Genomic DNA, 17,624 nt, shown 5'->3' on the forward strand with positions numbered 1-17,624 from the left:
TCTTGAGATATTCCTTTTAGGTTTCATGCCAAATGAAATTTTGTTAAGTGCTTGTGTGGCCTCTCGCTAGTAAGGGCATCTCCAATGCTTCTCCATATTTGTAGCCATTGTGGAGAAAAAAATCCCTCCAGCCCATCGCCACATCTCTCGCTAAAATAACGAAACGTTACAGTTCGCGCCATATCTGACACGGTACTGTAGCATGCGTTATAATTTTTTTAATTCAAATAAATTAAATTACAAAATAAAAAATACATTAAAATTATATATATAAAAATACTAATTGTTTTGTAATTTTTATGATTTTTTGTATTTTTTATGATTTTTTTAAATTCAAGTAGATTAATTTGTAAGATAGATAAAAATATATTAAAATTAGATAAATAAACATACTAATTTTTTAAAACATACAAACTACAACAAACATAAAAACATAAAAAATACTAATAAAACTCGAACACCATTTTAACCAACAACTCAAACACAACAATTTAACTAATAATCAGACAAACCCCCTCCACTCCCTCCAAGATCATCAAAGTTCATTCCAACAATATATAATTATGTAACTCATGTTTTTTTCGCAATATTATTATGAAATGTAATTTTCTTATTTATTTATATTTCGCATTGCTATTTATGAATGTTTTATTTATGTTTTTTATCTTGATATTTATTAGAAATATATATGTTTTATTTTATATTTTTAAAATCAATATTATAATAGTTAAATATTATGAATAAAGTAGATTTAGTAGTAATATAGAGATAGCGCTGGAGTTGAATTACTGTTTCATCTTTACAGTAGAGATAGAGATGCCCTAGAGTAAAGATGAGCATTGGAGATGGCCTAAGACCATGAAAGGTACGAAATAGATGTATAAGTCCCATTTTGAGTTGAAATGTGTTTCACCTTGAGGAAAAGCGATACAGAGTGGTTATTATACCGCAGGAGCTGCGACAAGTTCGCGGATGGTTTGATCGGCCATTGATTTTGGGTGTTATACATCGTGTGTTGGATCAGCAATGGGTGTGTGATAGGCGTCGATTGGATGGGTGGAATGTGTGAAATTCGTCGATTCGTCGTATGTGGCTTCAGTTGAATCTTCGGAATTCGTCTGCTCTTGTTGTTTCTTTATTTTCTCCCGAAGTGTTTAACCGCTAATTTGTCTGGCTCGTACTTCGATTTTTAGATCAAATTCTTCTAATGTGTCTGGATTTTTCCTGGTCATAAATCAAAAAATAAGAAAATTAAATCAATAACTCGTCGTAGTCCCCGACAACAATGTCAATTTTGACATCATGTTATGATGTAAAAATAAAAATAACCTTAATTTCAAAATAATATTAAATAATGAATAATATAGAGAAAGTAAGGATCGATCCACAGAGACTATGAGACTGATGAATTTCTCGTTCTTGATTCTTATTTAGGCGTTCAATAAAGGGGTTTGATGAGAAATTGAAGTAATTAAAGATGAAAACAATTAAATAAATAAAAGAAAGTAAAAATAAAATTAAAGACGAAGATTCAATATGATTAAAATAGCCTTGGGCTAAAGCTTCTACCTTGATTCAAATCGATCATTGAATAGGATTTTACCTCCGGGCTCATGTCAGTTACAATCTATAGGGTCCAACCTCTATAACTTGTTTTTCTCTCAAATGAATCGAGAATCTAAAATCAATTTTTAGATCTCAACTCTTTTGTGAAACAATTGCGACAAACACTTACTAATTCAACGCTTTTAAGTTCTTGAAAAACTCGACTCTGATTCTATTGTCTCAATTGAGAATCTAACCTGATTTCAGCTTTCCTTAGCAGATTGTCGCTAAGTGTGTTCACAAGAAGTCGAATATTCCACAGGCCGATCATTACTCTCAACTATTAATCGAAACCGAAATTCAATTCTAACGTGCACTTTTTGAAATGAAATTGCTTTGATTGTAAAAGGATGGTCGATTACCGATCATTGATTTCTGAAAACTAAAAATGTAACCCTTGAGGGTATGATGTACTTTTCGATTCTCACTACTTAGAATCGAGTCATTGCTTCAGCCTTCGGCTACGGAAAACTTAACTAAGCATGGTAGAAACCATACTTAGCATTTTGAAAGAAAAATAAAATAAAAATTAGAAAGGAAAATAGGAAAAAAAAACTTAATTAAACTAAGAGAGAAGAAACAAGAGTTGAAAAATGAATTATGAATGATCGAGTTGATATTTGAGGCTTACCCCAATAGGATATTTATAGTCCTCAAAAACCCTAAAAGATAACATTTAAAACTAAAAAGATACTTCGTAAAATAAAAATAAAATAAATCCTAATTTGAATTCAAAAATCCGGCTGAGTCTTTGGTCTTCACGCCATTGCTGACTGACCCTTCTAGAAGCTACTGACTGGATGTAACGTCAACGATGTCATGCCCACTGCTCTTGTCATGAATCAAGAAAATAAAAATTGCACAATTTCATTAGTTTTAGTATAATTTCCAGAATTCAATATCTTGTATCGAAAATGAGCGAAAAAGGGGCAAGTTAGCAACTTAAAATAGCTAATAAAGGAGTAATTGATCATAAAATAATGTATAATTTAAGTACTCAACGTGCAAAGCTGAGTGGTATCTGGTGAAGTTTACCCAAAATATTATTAGGTGGAATAGATATGAAGAATTAAATATTATGAATTTGATACCATGATGGTGACCCTATTTTAGTCACACATGAAAGCTCATGGGATCGTGAGAACCAAGGCTCCAACAATGATCCGAATAGTGATGAACCTACGAGTTACTAGCGTGTAAGGATTGTCGATGTAATAATGAAAGGTAATAACAAATGTAAAACGATAATAAATTAAAGACTTAACGTGAAAAAAATCTTTTCAATCAAAAATCACTATATCAAAAAAAGATAATTTAAACAAGTTACTTTTAAACGCTATTACCTAATGAACATTTATAGAAATAAATTCCTTGTCTATATAAAAAAACTTGCGTAGAAAGGAATCTACTTAAATTGAGCCTTCAAAGGAAGGAAAATAGAGTTTGTTGAAAATTAAAGAACAAGTTGGGCTGCTAAGTAGCAGCCGGCTGCTAAAACAAATTGGGGAGGAGGCTGCCCAAAATATTTTTATTTTTAATTATAATATTAGTTCCTAAGTTTTAACTATAAATACCCTAGCTCATTTAGCTTCAAAATCATCACAAAATCTTCCAGTTCTCTCTCAAGTGTGTTTTATATACACTTGTAATTTTTCTCTTCAGTAAAAGATCTGCAGCAGTCCGGAGACGTAAGCACAATTGGCTGAACTCCGTTATCAATTTTTCGGGTATTATTTTTCCGCTTTTATTTCGTATTCTCACTAATCTGGCTATAGGAAAATTACTTGTTCTCGTTATATTTCCTAACAACTGGTATCATGAGCTTTTGGTTGTAAATTTTGTCAATTTTTCTGTGAGGTTACTATTTACGTGAATAGTGGATTTCATGAATAGTGAAATTTTGTCGGCGATACGAATTTGTCGACGGAGGTGTTCAAATACACGGCGGTTCGCAGAAATTATCAAAAACGATTCAAAGAAGCCTGATTCGAGTGGGAGCGATGACTGCAGACGAAGGGAATGTGAAAATTGAAAAGTTCGATGGTGCGGACTTTGGCTTTTGGAAGATGCAGATCGAAGATTTTCTGTACCAAAAAAATCTATATCAACCCCTCTCAGGAAAGCAACCAGAGGGCATGAAGGATGAAGATTGGGCTCTTCTCGACAGACAAGCCCTCGGAGTTATCCGACTGACGTTATCCCGCAATGTTGCTTTCAACATAGCAAAGGAAAAGACCACGACGGGTCTTATGGCGGCTCTCTCTAGTATGTATGAGAAGCCATCGGCCTCAAACAAAGTTCATTTGATGAGGCGATTATTCAATTTGCGGATGACGGAAGGGGCATCGGTGGCACAACACCTAAATGAACTCAACACAATCACAACCCAGTTGAGTTCAGTGGAAATTAAGTTCGATGATGAAGTTCGAGCTTTAATTCTCTTATCATCTCTACCAGACAGTTGGAATGCTACTGTTACAGCAGTCAGCAGCTCGTTGGGAAACAGCAAATTGAAATTCGACTATGTTCGGGATCTGGTATTGAGTGAAGAAATTTGACGGAGAGAATCGGGTGAAACATCAACCTCCTCAGCCTTGCACACGGAGTCTAGAGGAAGAACTTCAGAAAGATATTCAAATCATGGCAGATCAAAATCCAGACGGGAAAAATCCAGAACGGGAAAGAAAGATTTTACCTGTTATAATTGTGGCAAGAAAGGTCACTTTAAAAGAGATTGACGAGCACTGAAGAAAGATACCGGTGCACAGGAATCTGTAAACGTGACAGAGGAGACAGGTGATGCCATGATTCTAAGCGTCAACAGTCCGATTGAATCATGGATCTTGGATTCAAGGGCATCTTTCCACTCCACCCCATGCCAAGAAATCATGGAGAACTATGTTAGTAGTGATTTTGGGAAGGTTCATCTTGCTGATGATGAAACCTTGAAGATCGTCGGAAAAGGAGATATCCGACTAAAGCTGCCAAACCAGACCACCTGGAAGCTGACAGGAGTGAGACATATTCCTGGCCTCAAAAGAAATCTGATTTCTGTTGGACAGCTTGATGGAGAAGGATATAGTACAACCTTTTCAGGCTGTGAATGGAAGATTACCAAAGGAGCACTCGTCATTGCTCGTGGTAAGAAGACTGATACTCTCTATGTAACCTCAAATTTAGAGAATATCATTGCAGTAGCAGATGCTGATGAAAAATCAAACCTATGGCACCAAAGGCTTGGCCATATGAGCGAGAAAGGGATGAAGACACTTTTGTCAAAAGGTAAGCTGCCGGATCTAAAGAATGTAGATGTCGGACTATGCGAGGATTGCATCTTTGGCAAATAAAAGAAAGTCAGTTTTGCAAAGATTGGCCAGACACCCAAGGCAGAAAGGTTAGAATTGATTCATACTGATGTATGGGGACCATCCCCAGTTCCATCTCTTGCAGGCTCACTATATTATGTCACCTTCATCGATGATTCAACAAGGAAGGTGTGGGTTTATTTTCTGAAGAAGAAATCAGAAGTCTTTGATACCTTCAGAAAATGGAAGGCCATGGTGGAAAATGAGACTGGTTTGAAAGTCAAGCGGTTGAGGTCTGACAATGGATGAGAGTACAGAGACAGTAGATTCAGAGATTTCTGCGCAAACAATGGGATCAAGATGGAGACAACAGTTCCCAAGACACCGTAACATAATGGTGTAGCAGAGCGCATGAACAGAACTCTGAATGAACGTGCCAGAAGTATGAGGATACATGCCGGCTTGCCCAAATTTCTATGGGCTGAAGCAATCAATACTGCAGCTTACTTTATCAACCATGGGCCCTCAGTTCCTTTGGATGGCAGAATACCAGAGGAAGTTTGGAGCAAGAAAGAAATAAACCTTTCACACTTAAGAGTGTTTGGTTGTATTTCTTATGTACACATAAACTCTGCTGAAAGAAGTAAACTTGATGCCAAGTCCAACAAATGCGTCTTTGTTGGTTACGGTGGTGATGAGTTCGGTTACCGGTTTTGGGACTACGAAAATTGAAAGATCATCAGAAGCAGAGACGTCATTTTCAATGAAAATGTGATGTACAAAGACAGGTCAACCGCAGAATCAAGTAATACCAAAGCTGAAACAAAGGAATTTGCTGAGTTCGAGGAGATTTCTGGAAATGATGTTCAGATCAGTCCTGAAGCAGTTCAAGAGGAAGAACCAGGCACACCAGAACTGAGATGCTCCTCCAGAATTCCTAAACCAACCCAACGTTATTCGCCTTCTTTGCACTACTTGTTGCTGACTGACAATGGTGAACCAGAGTGCTATGATGAAGCAATGCAAGTGGAGGATTCAGTCAAGTGGGAGTCTTCCATGAAAGATGAGATGAACTCGCTTATGTCAAATCAGACATGAGAATTAGCTGAATTACCACCAGGCAAGAAAGCGCTCCACAACAAGTGGATTTACAGGATCAAAGAAGAGCACGATGGGAGCAAACGCTACAAAGCAAGATTGGTAGTCAAAGGTTTTCAGCAAAAAGAAGGTATTGACTACAATGAAATTTTCTCTCCAGTCGTGAAACTGTCTACAATCAGACTGGTGTTGAAAATTGTAGCTGCAGAGAATTTACATCTTGAGCAGTTAGATGTAAAGACAGCTTTCCTTCATGGTGATTTGGAGGAAGAAATCTATATGAGGTAGCCAGAAGGCTTCATAGAGGCAGGAAAGAAAAACCTAGTATGCAGGTTGAAGAAGAGCTTATATGGTTTAAAACAAGCTCCTAGACAGTGGTACAAGAAGTTCGATAGTTTCATGGGTAGCAGTGGTTTTACCAGATGCCAAGCAGATCATTGTTGCTACATCAAGAGGTTCGACAACAACTTTATTATTTTATTGTTGTACGTTGATGACATGCTCGTTGCAGGTTCAGACATGCAAGAGATTATAAACTTGAAGCAAAAATTGTCGAAGCAGTTTGCTATGAAGGATCTGGGTGCTGCAAAGCAGATTCTTGGGATGAGGATCAAGAGAGACACAAAGTCGGGGACTTTGATGTTATCACAGGCTGAGTATATCAACAAAGTACTCTCCAGGTTCAACATGGAAGATGCTAAACCAGTAAGTACACCTTTAGGTGTTCATTTCAGACTCTCCAAAGACCAATCACCAAAGACGGAGGAAGAACGTGCACATATGGTGAAGGTGCCGTATGCCTCAGCAATTGGAAGTCTGATGTATGCCATGGTTTGTACTAGACGAGATATTGCTCATGCAGTGGGAGTTGTTAGCAGGTACATGAATAATCCGGGCAAGGTACACTGGGAAGCAGTCAAATGGATCCTCAGATATCTGCGGGGTACCACAGACAAAGCACTTTGTTTCAAAGGTGGAGATACAATACTGACAGGCTATGTAGATGCTGACTTAGCCGGAAATGTTGACATCAGAAGGAGCACTACATGGTATGTCTATACTCTAGGAGGAACTGCAGTGAGTTGGGTTTCTCAACTACAGAAGATAGTTGCTCTCTCCACAACTGAAGCAGAATATGTCGCTGTTACGGAAGCCAGCAAGGAGATGGTGTGGCTCCAAAGTTTCTTGGAAGAGTTAGGCAAGAAACAAGAAAACAATATTTTGTACTGCGACAGTCAAAGTGCTATTCATCTAGCAAAGAATCCGTCTTTTCATTCCAGGACGAAGCACATACAATTGAGATATCATTTTATCCGGTCTCTTCTGGAAGATGGGCTTTTGAAACTTGAAAAGATCAGTGGAGCTCAAAATCCAGCAGACATGTTAACAAAGACGGTAACTACGGACAAACTGAAGTTGTGTTCAGCTTCAGTTGGCATGCTAGAATAAAAGACCAGAAATACTGCTGCATCGATCGAGGTGTGAAGACAGATTGAAATCAGTCTTCAAGTGGGAGATTGTTGAAAATTAAAGAACAAGTTGGGCTGCTAAGTAGCAGCCGGCTGCTAAAACAAATTGGGGAGGGGGGTTGCCCAAAATATTTTTATTTTTAATTACAATATTAGTCCATAAGTTTTAACTATAAATACCCTAGCTCATTTAGCTTCAAAATCATCCCAAAATCTTCCAGTTCTCTCTCAAGTGTGTTTTGTAAACACTTGTAATTTTTCTCTTCAGTAAAAGATCTGCAGCAGTCCGGAGACGTAAGCACAATTGGCTGAACTCCGTTATCAATTTTTCGGGTATTATTTTTCCGCTTTTATTTCGTATTCTCACTAATCTGGTTATAGGGAAATTACTTGTTTTCGTTATATTTCCTAACAGAGATCTACACGGATTAAACTTTTTCGTTTGTCACCGTAGATCCCCATTTTAACATCTATCGTAAGTGATTTCCTTCTTAATTATCTTGGACTTGACACAAAAGAATTTGAATCACACAACTCTAATAGTCAACGTGCGACCAAGTTGATTTCCAAGGTTTTCAGGCGTGAGTTGATCGTGAGAGACCAAAATCGATTCCATTATTTTAAAGAAGAGTCCTATTCTTAAATAAATGACTGGAGAACGTACAATTACATATGGTAAAATAATTCGTGTCTGACTTAATTCAACCTTACTTATTTTGAAAATCAAATTTGAGGACAAGACTCGTTAGATTTTTGTAATCAAAATCCCAAAAGAGAACAGTCCAAATAGAGCAACCTCATTAATCCCAAAAGGGAACAGTCCAAACTTATCTGGATTAATTTATAATCCCGAGAAATTATAAAACAATTTTAAAATCACTCAAACCCTCACAACCGAATCCACAATCCCCTTAATGGAAACCTATGTTGCATGGATGCGGATACTGGGACGGGGAGGGGGACGATAAACATCAATTTTTAAAATTACAGGATACGAGAATGGTAAGGGTATGTCATATAAATTAATTATAAAATTATAAATATATATAAAAAATCATAAATAAAATCAAATATCAATACTCAAACCACAATATTAAATTTAGAACAATAAAATCTCTAAATTATTTCTCTGACCAAATTGTAATTATTGTAAATTATGTAACCTTTTCAGTAAACATATAATATTTGAGGACTATCTATGAGATTATTCCATTTTTTTTTTGAGATGGTGATTTTCAAAATGGTAGATCTTGATTATTTTTCAGTTTTTTTTTATAGAGATTTTCGAAATAACAAGTAAGGGAGAGGAGTGTTTTCGTTACCTTAGACCTAGGGTTTGGTCTCGTCGGAGTTGGGAAAGTCGAGTTACTCACCGTGGAAATGAACCGATAGTCATAACGTTGAGAAACGTCACCAGGGATTGGAGGAGACCAAAGGCCGAGGGGTTTTCTATTTTAGTTTTCTAGGTTTAAGGATTTAGACAAAGGCAAACGGGGTTTGAGTTCGGTTCAAATTCGATGTTGGGTTCATCGGTTGCTTCTGGTGGCGGTCGACGTGAAGGCAAATCGGACGCCGATGGATGAGCAAAATTACCTTTGGAGACGTCCCGAAATATCACCGGATAAGCTTTGATCGTTCCTCAATTCGATCAGCCGTACCCTACTACCATGTCACGTCTTCGGTACGTACCCCAACCATTCCCGTACCGAAAACGTATCAGATATTTGAAACAGGCCTCCTTTGTCGTCCCCGTGCTTCTTAGTTGGAAACCAAGAGATCATCAACAATATAAAAATTGATGAGACAAATCTTGTGACACTTTAGGATGAAAACAAAACACATCATACTCGACATTTCTGTCCAAAAGCCCAAAAATAACATTCATGATAATAGCAAACAGATAAGAAGACAAGAAATCCCTGACGAACCCCTCTAGCCTCGTTAAATAACCCAACCAAACCACCATTCAAATAATAAACATATATATTCTCAAGACAACCTTGTTCGAATTTTTCCGAAGAAACTGAACATCGGCAACAAAGGTAGTGGAGATCAAAAGATTTGCTTGAATATGAGGTACTTAGTCAGATTCCGTCACTTTCATTCACAATCTGGGATTCGCCTCCATTTCTCGAGACACAAGCCTCTCGCTCTTCATTTTTCATCACTCTCTAAATCATCAAAACAAACGAAGAAAGCCCAGCAAGCTGAAACTTGTAGCATCCCATCACTCTTCCATGAAATAACTGATATTTTAGGATCTGTTGAAGTAGCTCCAGATGAAACCAAATCCTGGTTTTCAATAACACCACAAAATACTGGCAGGGAGTTTGAGTTTATAGAACAATCGTTGTCTAGAAGGCCGGGTGTTTGTCAAAATGCACAGCGGAGGAATGAATTGGTGGAAAAGGAGGGGAATGAAATAACTGACATTTTTGGAGCTGTTAAAGTAACCTCAGGTGAAAACCCATCTGGGTTTTCAATAACCCCACGAACCAATGCCAGTTAGCCTGAGCTTATTGTGCAATCGTTGTCTAGCAGGCCAGCTGTTTGTGAAAATGTCCAGGAGGAGAGTGAATTGGTGGGTACAGAGGAGAATGTAACGGTTTTGGATGATGCCCAGATGGGGAATTCAGTTGAATTCGATGTTAGTCCAGTGGTTCATGAGATAACTAAGATAGTTAGAGCTGAAAACACCTTGATTTCCATGGAGGAACAATTAGATAAATCAGGGTTTTCTTTTGAACCGGATATTGTTGAGAAAGTGTTAAAAAGGTGCTTTAAGGTGCCTCATTTAGCTTTTAGATTCTTCAACTGGGTGAAGGTGAGAGAAGGTTTTAGTTATACAACTGAAGTTTTCAATACCATGCTGTATGTAAGTGGTGAGGCTAAAGAATATAGGCTGGTCGAGAAGATATCAGAGGAAATGGAAGTGAAATCTTGTAAGAAAGATGTAAAGACTTGGACAATTCTGATTTCACAATATGGCAAGTCGAAGGTGATCGGCAAAGCGCTGGAAGCCTTCGAAAACATGAAGAAATGCAGTTTTGAACCCGACGAAACGACTTATAGGATGATGGTGCATGCTCTTTGCAATGCTGAAAAAGGTGACTTAGTATTAGAGTTTTACAGGGAGATGTTGAGAAGGAAATGATCCTTGATTCAAAGTCATACAAGATGCTGCTGAATTGCGTAGCAAAATCAGGGGATACTGATTCGGTTCACTTTGTTGCAGATAACATGACGAGGGTCTCTGAGATTCCAGAACAAGAAGTTTATGGTTATGTATTGAAGAGTTTCTTTATCTCTGGAAGAATCAAGAAAGCTTTAGAATTTATTCGGTACCTTAGGAAGAAAGATTTGTCTTTAGACCCCCTTTATTTCGAGATTCTGATCAAAGGATTGTGCATAGCTGATAGGATTGCCGATGCCATGGAGATTGTTGATATTATGAAGAGAAGATAACTGATTACCGAGAAGGTTTATGAGATTATCATCAATGGGTATTTGAGAAGAAATGATTTCTCTAAGGCATTTGATCTTTCCAAAGCTTGAAGGAATCCGGGTTCTTGCCAACAGCTTCTACTTACACCGATCTAATGCAATGCCTCTTTAGATCGAAGGAGTATAAGAAAGGCTGTGATTTATACAATGAGATGCTGGAGAAAGGTGTCGAGCCTGATATTGTTGCTATTATGGCCATGGTTGCAGGTCATGTTGGCCAAAACTGTATATCCGAAGCATGGAAAGTGTTCAATTCAATGGAGGGTAGGGGGATTAGACCCACTTGGAAAGCATATTCAGTATTCATTAAGGAGCTTGGTAAAGTTGCAAAGACAGATGAAATTTTTCGGGTTTTATGCAAAATGCAGGAGGAAAAGGTAGTCATACGAGATGATGAGATATTCCGTTGGATTATATCTAGCATGGAGAGAAATGGAGAGACCGACATTGTTGAAAAATTAAAGCAGATGCAGAGAATTAGTAAAATTCATTCTCAGACCGATGAATTAAGTGATACTGGTTTCAAAAGACAGGACCTCCTCCCGGATTCGGGTGATAAACATTTAGAGCCCAAGAGTACAGATTGTAACCAAGTACAATCCCTTTCGAAGGCCTTCAATGAGCAGGACCTGGAAGAAGTGTATAGAATAATGTCATCCTCAAAGGATTGGTTCATTGTTGAAGAAGGTTTGTAGAGATGCAACATTAAGTTTACACCGGAACTTGTGGTGGAAATACTGCGAAAGAGCAGTTTGCATGGTAAAAATGCTTTAAATTTCTTTTCATGAGCAGGAAAGCAAGCTGGTTATCAGCACACTTCAGAAACTTAGAACATGGCTATCAAAATCTCCGGATGCGGGAAAGATTTCAAGAACATGAGAAGGCTCTTCTATGAAATGAAAAGGAGGGGTTGTTTGGTATCGGATGCGTGAGAGATCATGATAATGCAATATGGTAGAACTGGTCTAACCGAAGTTGCATTGAGGACTTTTACTGAGATGAAATCCGACGGTTTCAATCCAACCACTAGTACCTACAAGTGCTTGATCATATCACTCTGCGGGAGAAAAGGTAGGAAGGTAGATGAAGCCTTTCAAATCTTCCAAGAAATTATCCGTTCTGGATTTATCCCCGACAAAGAGTTACTTGAAACATATATTGGTTGTTTATGTGAAGTTAACAAGCTAACGGAAGCCAATAAACCGTGTGGAATCTCTCAGCAAGATCGGATTCTCGGCTCCACTAAGTTATTCCTTGTATATTAGGGCACTTTGTCAAGCAGAGAGACTCGAAGAAGCATTAGAAATATTAGATAATGCCTGGACAGAACAATCCCCATTGGATCAGTATGTTTATGGAAGCCTTGTCCATGCACTACTACGAAAGGGTCGATTCGAACAAGCACTGGCTAAGGTGAATTCCCTGAAGCAGGCCAACATTCATCCGACAATCCATGTTTATACATCCTTGATAGTTCATTTCTTCAAGGAGAAGCAAATCGGGAGTGCATTGGCAATTTTGGCAAAAATGGAAAAGGAAGGTTGTCTGCCGACTGTAGTTACTTATTTCGCAATGTTCCGTGGCTACATGGACACGGGAAAGGCTGCTGATGCTTGGAACATCTTCCGTCATATGAAGATGAACGGACTGAAGCCTGATTTAAAGACTTACTCAACTTTCACTAGCTGTCTTTGTAAAGTCGGTAGGTCTGAGGAAGCCATGCAGCTTTTATCCGAAATAGGAAACTCAGGGATCGTTCCTAGTACCGTCAATTTCCGGACTGTTTTTTACGGCTCAATAGAGAAGGTAAGCATTCTTTAGCTCAAACTGTATTGCAACAAAAATCTACTCTAAAAAGTGAACGCAAGCTTTCACCATGATTTAAATCATTTCATTGTTTCAATTCATATTTTTCTGAATACCATTCACTTGAAAGATGATTAGAGCATGAAATCCAATGGTTTGCAGATAGATGTTAGAGCTTCCAGGAGGATTGAACAACTTAGATTTAAACACGATTATATAGCGAGAAAATATTCGAACATAGTCCGAATACACGAAAATAAAGTGTCCTCTTTAATGGGGGACACCATTTCCTGGGATTCCGCTGCACAAAGTAACCTCACTAATGGCTGCCTCTTGGTATGTGGCCCTCATTAGACTTTCCCAAGCTCCCCATTAATGGCTGCCTATGCATCATAATTGCAGAGATCCGATCGATACCCGACTCGAGAGGTATCGTTCATTTCGATTAAGTAGATTTTCGGGTTTCATAGGTTATATCAATATGTATATGCTTGAAGGGGTTGAAGTAGTCATGGTCTCCAATATTTAATATCATGCAATCTTGTTGCATGGATTTTCATTTTCAACTGATCTGCACATGCATGCAGCAACATACTTCATCTTATCTTTTAGGTCAGCTAAATCTCGGTTCTTTGCTCGACTCGAATTTTATTTAAAAACTCAATTTTTTTTTTGAGATAAAAAGAAAACTATTCGATCATAAAATGAGTTTTATTTTCATTTTCGACCTCAAATCGATTCAATTTTAAAAATAAATTATTATAGATATTAAAAAATATTTAAAACTTTTGTTTTAATGAGGATGATAATTAGCCAATTGGTTTGTTTCTGACTGAATTTGTGGCTTTTCGTAAATGGGCGGCAATATAATATCCCACCACTTTACTTTTTCATAGTATACAAAGAAAATTAATTTAATTTATTTATCATTATTATTCTCTTTTAAAAATATTTCAGGAATTTGATAGAGATAGTTATTTTATTTTATATACTATCAGTGAAATTTAAAAAAATATATATATAAACGGATTTTAAATATTATCATATGTTTTTCTTTAAAATATGACATTAGTATAATTTTAAAATTATTTATTTTACAATTAATATATTAAAAATGATAGTTTTTAAGAATTGAATTGGATTTGATTGATATTTAAAAAATAGAAAGAAAATAATAATTTTTTTAAGGTGATATCCTTTTCATTAAAATAATTCTACAGATTAATGATTTTGATTAGTCAAAAAGTTGATGAATAGCTAATCAACCCAAGCGTTAGTGTAACACGTGGCAGTAACCACACCACCAATGGAAAGCACTTCTCGCCAAAACATTAATGCATATGCTTCTAAGGAAGAGTTTGAGCGAACGATTCTTATGATTTTTTTTAGAAAATATAAATCTTCATTAAAATTATAAAAATTTTAAGCAAAGAGTTATGAGAGGTCTCTGTATTTTTGTAAAAATTAATTTAATCATCGTATTATTTTTTCTCTCAAATGTGACTCTCTTACTCAGAAAATAAATTCAATGTGATCTTTTAACTAATATTTTTCCGTTATTGACCGTTATAGTGTTGACATGACAGTTCATGATGATAACATGATAGTTCATCTGTCATGTTTGAGTTATCAATTTAGCCCATTTGACATGTCATTCTCTACGTAATCAACCATCGTGGACTACCACGTCAGCACCGTGTATCGTCACGTTAGTGCAATAAACTACCACTTCATCATCATAAGTCATCAAAAAAAGTCGGTCAAATGATCACATTAGGTATATTTTTCGAGTTGGAGGGGCGACATTAAAAGAAAAATAATACAATAGATATATTAGTTTTTTTTAAAGTCCAGGGAACTCTCTAATGTATTTTTACCAAAATTTTGAGATTTTAAAATTATTATGACGGCATAATTGTCTTGTTTAAACATAGTCCCATCCCTCTCTCTCTCTCTATATATATATATATATATATTATTAAATGTCTTAATCACACTTTTGGGAAAAAAAAGTGAAAAATATTCTTGGATGATGGGTACTTCCTCTCCTATATCTTTTTATGTATATATATATATATATATATATATATGAGCATGACAAAATAAAACAAAATTTTAAATATAAATATATTTTAGGGATGATAATTTTATAAATTATTCAAAATTTTGAATAGATAGATCCACCTTATACACATGATTATAATATTTTCTATTGTTACTAAAAAATATGAAAATCAGTCATTTAAGATAATAATTGAGAGACCGTATGAAAGTTTTCTCGATCCATATAGTTCGTATTAATGTATAAGATAAGATTACTCATAATAATGCATGAATTATCTTATTGTTTTTCCTTAACTTTAATAAATTAAAATAAATTTAATCTTCGAATCAAATTAGTCACTCTTATTTATGTATTCTTTAATTTTCTTTTCACCAAAGGGTGGCATGTGACACCCTCTGATTGATAGAAAATAAACCTATTAAATTAAAATAAATTAAATCCTCTAATTGGGTGACAACACGTGTCATGATCTAATTCAAAGATTAAATTTATTTTAATTTATTAAAATCATGACTAAATTGATAAAATATATAAGTAACAGTGACCAAATGTGTAATTATATCAATTTTATTAACTATCACGTCAACATTTTAATTAAAACTTAATAACAATTGGTCTGATTGAATGTATTTAAATAGTTTGGCGATTGTATTGATAAAAAATTAAAAAATGATGATCAAAATAAAAAGTGGCTATAGTTCGATGGTCACTAATATAGTTTACCATTTTTATTGATTATAATGAATGATACACTTGAAATAAAAATGTAATTTTAATTTTGTGGTACGCATTCTTTTGTCTTTTGACATATTTTTCGGTTGTTTGATTAATTTTATTTATTTATCTTTTTTAAGGGTTGATTTGACATCATCATAATTAATTTAGATGTCGCTTATTTGATATATAATTGATCTTTCTTGCTTTGGACTCTAATTGTGGATTTTGGATAGCTTTGCTTTTTTAGATAGTTTTTCATATGGCTTAAGTTTGCGATTTTATTTGTGATCTTCCAATAATTTATCCCTTTTGTGATTTGTTTGTCGTTGATATCAAATTCATTTGTATTTATCTTTGTTTAATTTTGGTTGTTTGTATGATTATAGAAAATTGTCTTAATTATGTATTTAGTTTACGATTATAATCGAAAATTTTTATTATATTTTAAGATATTTCACTTTTTGAATAAAATTAATTGTTTTTGTTAAAAAAAATGTTTCAAGCTGACACGTGTAACGGGTAACGGCTATTTTTTGCTCACACTGCTGTCACAGGCAAGCAAGCACCATCCGTCCAATGAAATATTGTGTTCAACACGTGGCATTTTTTTCATTCGTTGCAAAGCTTGTATTTCAAAAAGTTTGTGTCAATCTTTCGTTGTCCTTTAATAAATATAACTTTGGTACCTAATTTTAGCTTTTATATGCAATATGGTACTTAAATATTTTGGCATAATTATATCATTAAAAAAATAGATACCTAACTACATAATTAAAATATCAAATACTTAATTGTATAAAAAAAGTTGAACCTAATTATTGGGTTATAAAAGATTTTTATATAAATTTATGGGTAGTGTCTTCAATCTTTACCTAATAGATTTTAGTTTTTTTATTTAACATCATATAAAAATAAAAATATTGATTTTATATAATATTAACTATCAAATATACCAACGAGATTGATTTAAATGGTAAACGGTTTGATTACGCTTAAGCATATCTCGAGTTCGAGTCATTGTGAATGCAGAAATCCCCATTGAGAGACTCACCCACCATAGTCAGACATGCGAATTTGTCAAGGCAAAATCTTCGGATCCAAAAGAAAAAAAACTATCAAATATAAAAAAATGTTCTTTCAAAACCGATTAATGAATTACATTTTTTTAATAATAATTAGTCTTAAAATACCAATATTTATAAATATTTTAAGATGTCGGATCAGATCGATCGATAAAATTAATTTTATTAAAAATTTAAAGTTTGATCGATTTGATATACTAAAATATCTAGAATAATCTTTACAAAATTCATTTTAAATATTATTTATGCAATAATTTATATATACAATATTGTTTTTATACAATAATTCAAAATTTTAATATGATATATCAATACTATTAAGGATAAATTATGTGTTTAGTACTTAAACTATCAGTTTTAGTATTTAAATTTTTAATTTTTTAACTATACATAAAGTTTAATTTTTTGTTTCATTTTAGTACCGGTTCAAAATTTAATGTTAACTTTAAAAAAAATGAAAAGTTTAGGTACTAAAACGAACTAAAACTGATAGTTTAAGTATTAAATGCACTAAATTTTTAACGGTGGGTAGTAAAATGAAACAAAAACTAAACATTATATATGATTTTAAAAAATTGAAAGTTTAAATACTAAAACATATCAAAATTGATAGTTTAGATATTAAATGCGTAGTTTACCCCAATTATCTATTTACTCGTTTTTACAGGTGTTATCTAAGGGGCAAAAGGGTCTAAACCTATGGTGTTGAGGAATAGTAACTAGATTGAATCCCACGTATGGGGCATATGGCCCTAAACTTTATCACCAATTTGGCCAACTAAATCATCATTTAAAACGTTTTTGAGGTTAAGAAATGTTGAAGCAAATGCAAGTTGATGATGACTTGCCCAACTTCTAAGGCTCTAAAATGGAATTGTCCCACACCCCATGATGGATGGCTGAAAGATAAAGGTACCTAAATTTCGATGTTCGAAAATTATATGAATCTCGGAACGAAAAAAAAATCACAAAT

The 17,624-nt window shown here is 34.8% G+C and overlaps 1 pseudogene; it reads left to right on the forward strand.

Moving 5' to 3' along the window:
* The first annotated feature begins 9,502 nt into the window (after nucleotides 1-9,502).
* Nucleotides 9,503-12,946, forward strand: LOC120116122 (annotated as a pseudogene).
* Nucleotides 12,947-17,624: the final 4,678 nt, after the last annotated feature.

Source organism: Hibiscus syriacus, unplaced genomic scaffold (assembly GCF_006381635.1).
Source record: "Hibiscus syriacus cultivar Baekdansim isolate YM2019G1 unplaced genomic scaffold, ASM638163v2 tig00000913_pilon, whole genome shotgun sequence".
Classification (NCBI taxonomy): Eukaryota; Viridiplantae; Streptophyta; class Magnoliopsida; order Malvales; family Malvaceae; genus Hibiscus; species Hibiscus syriacus.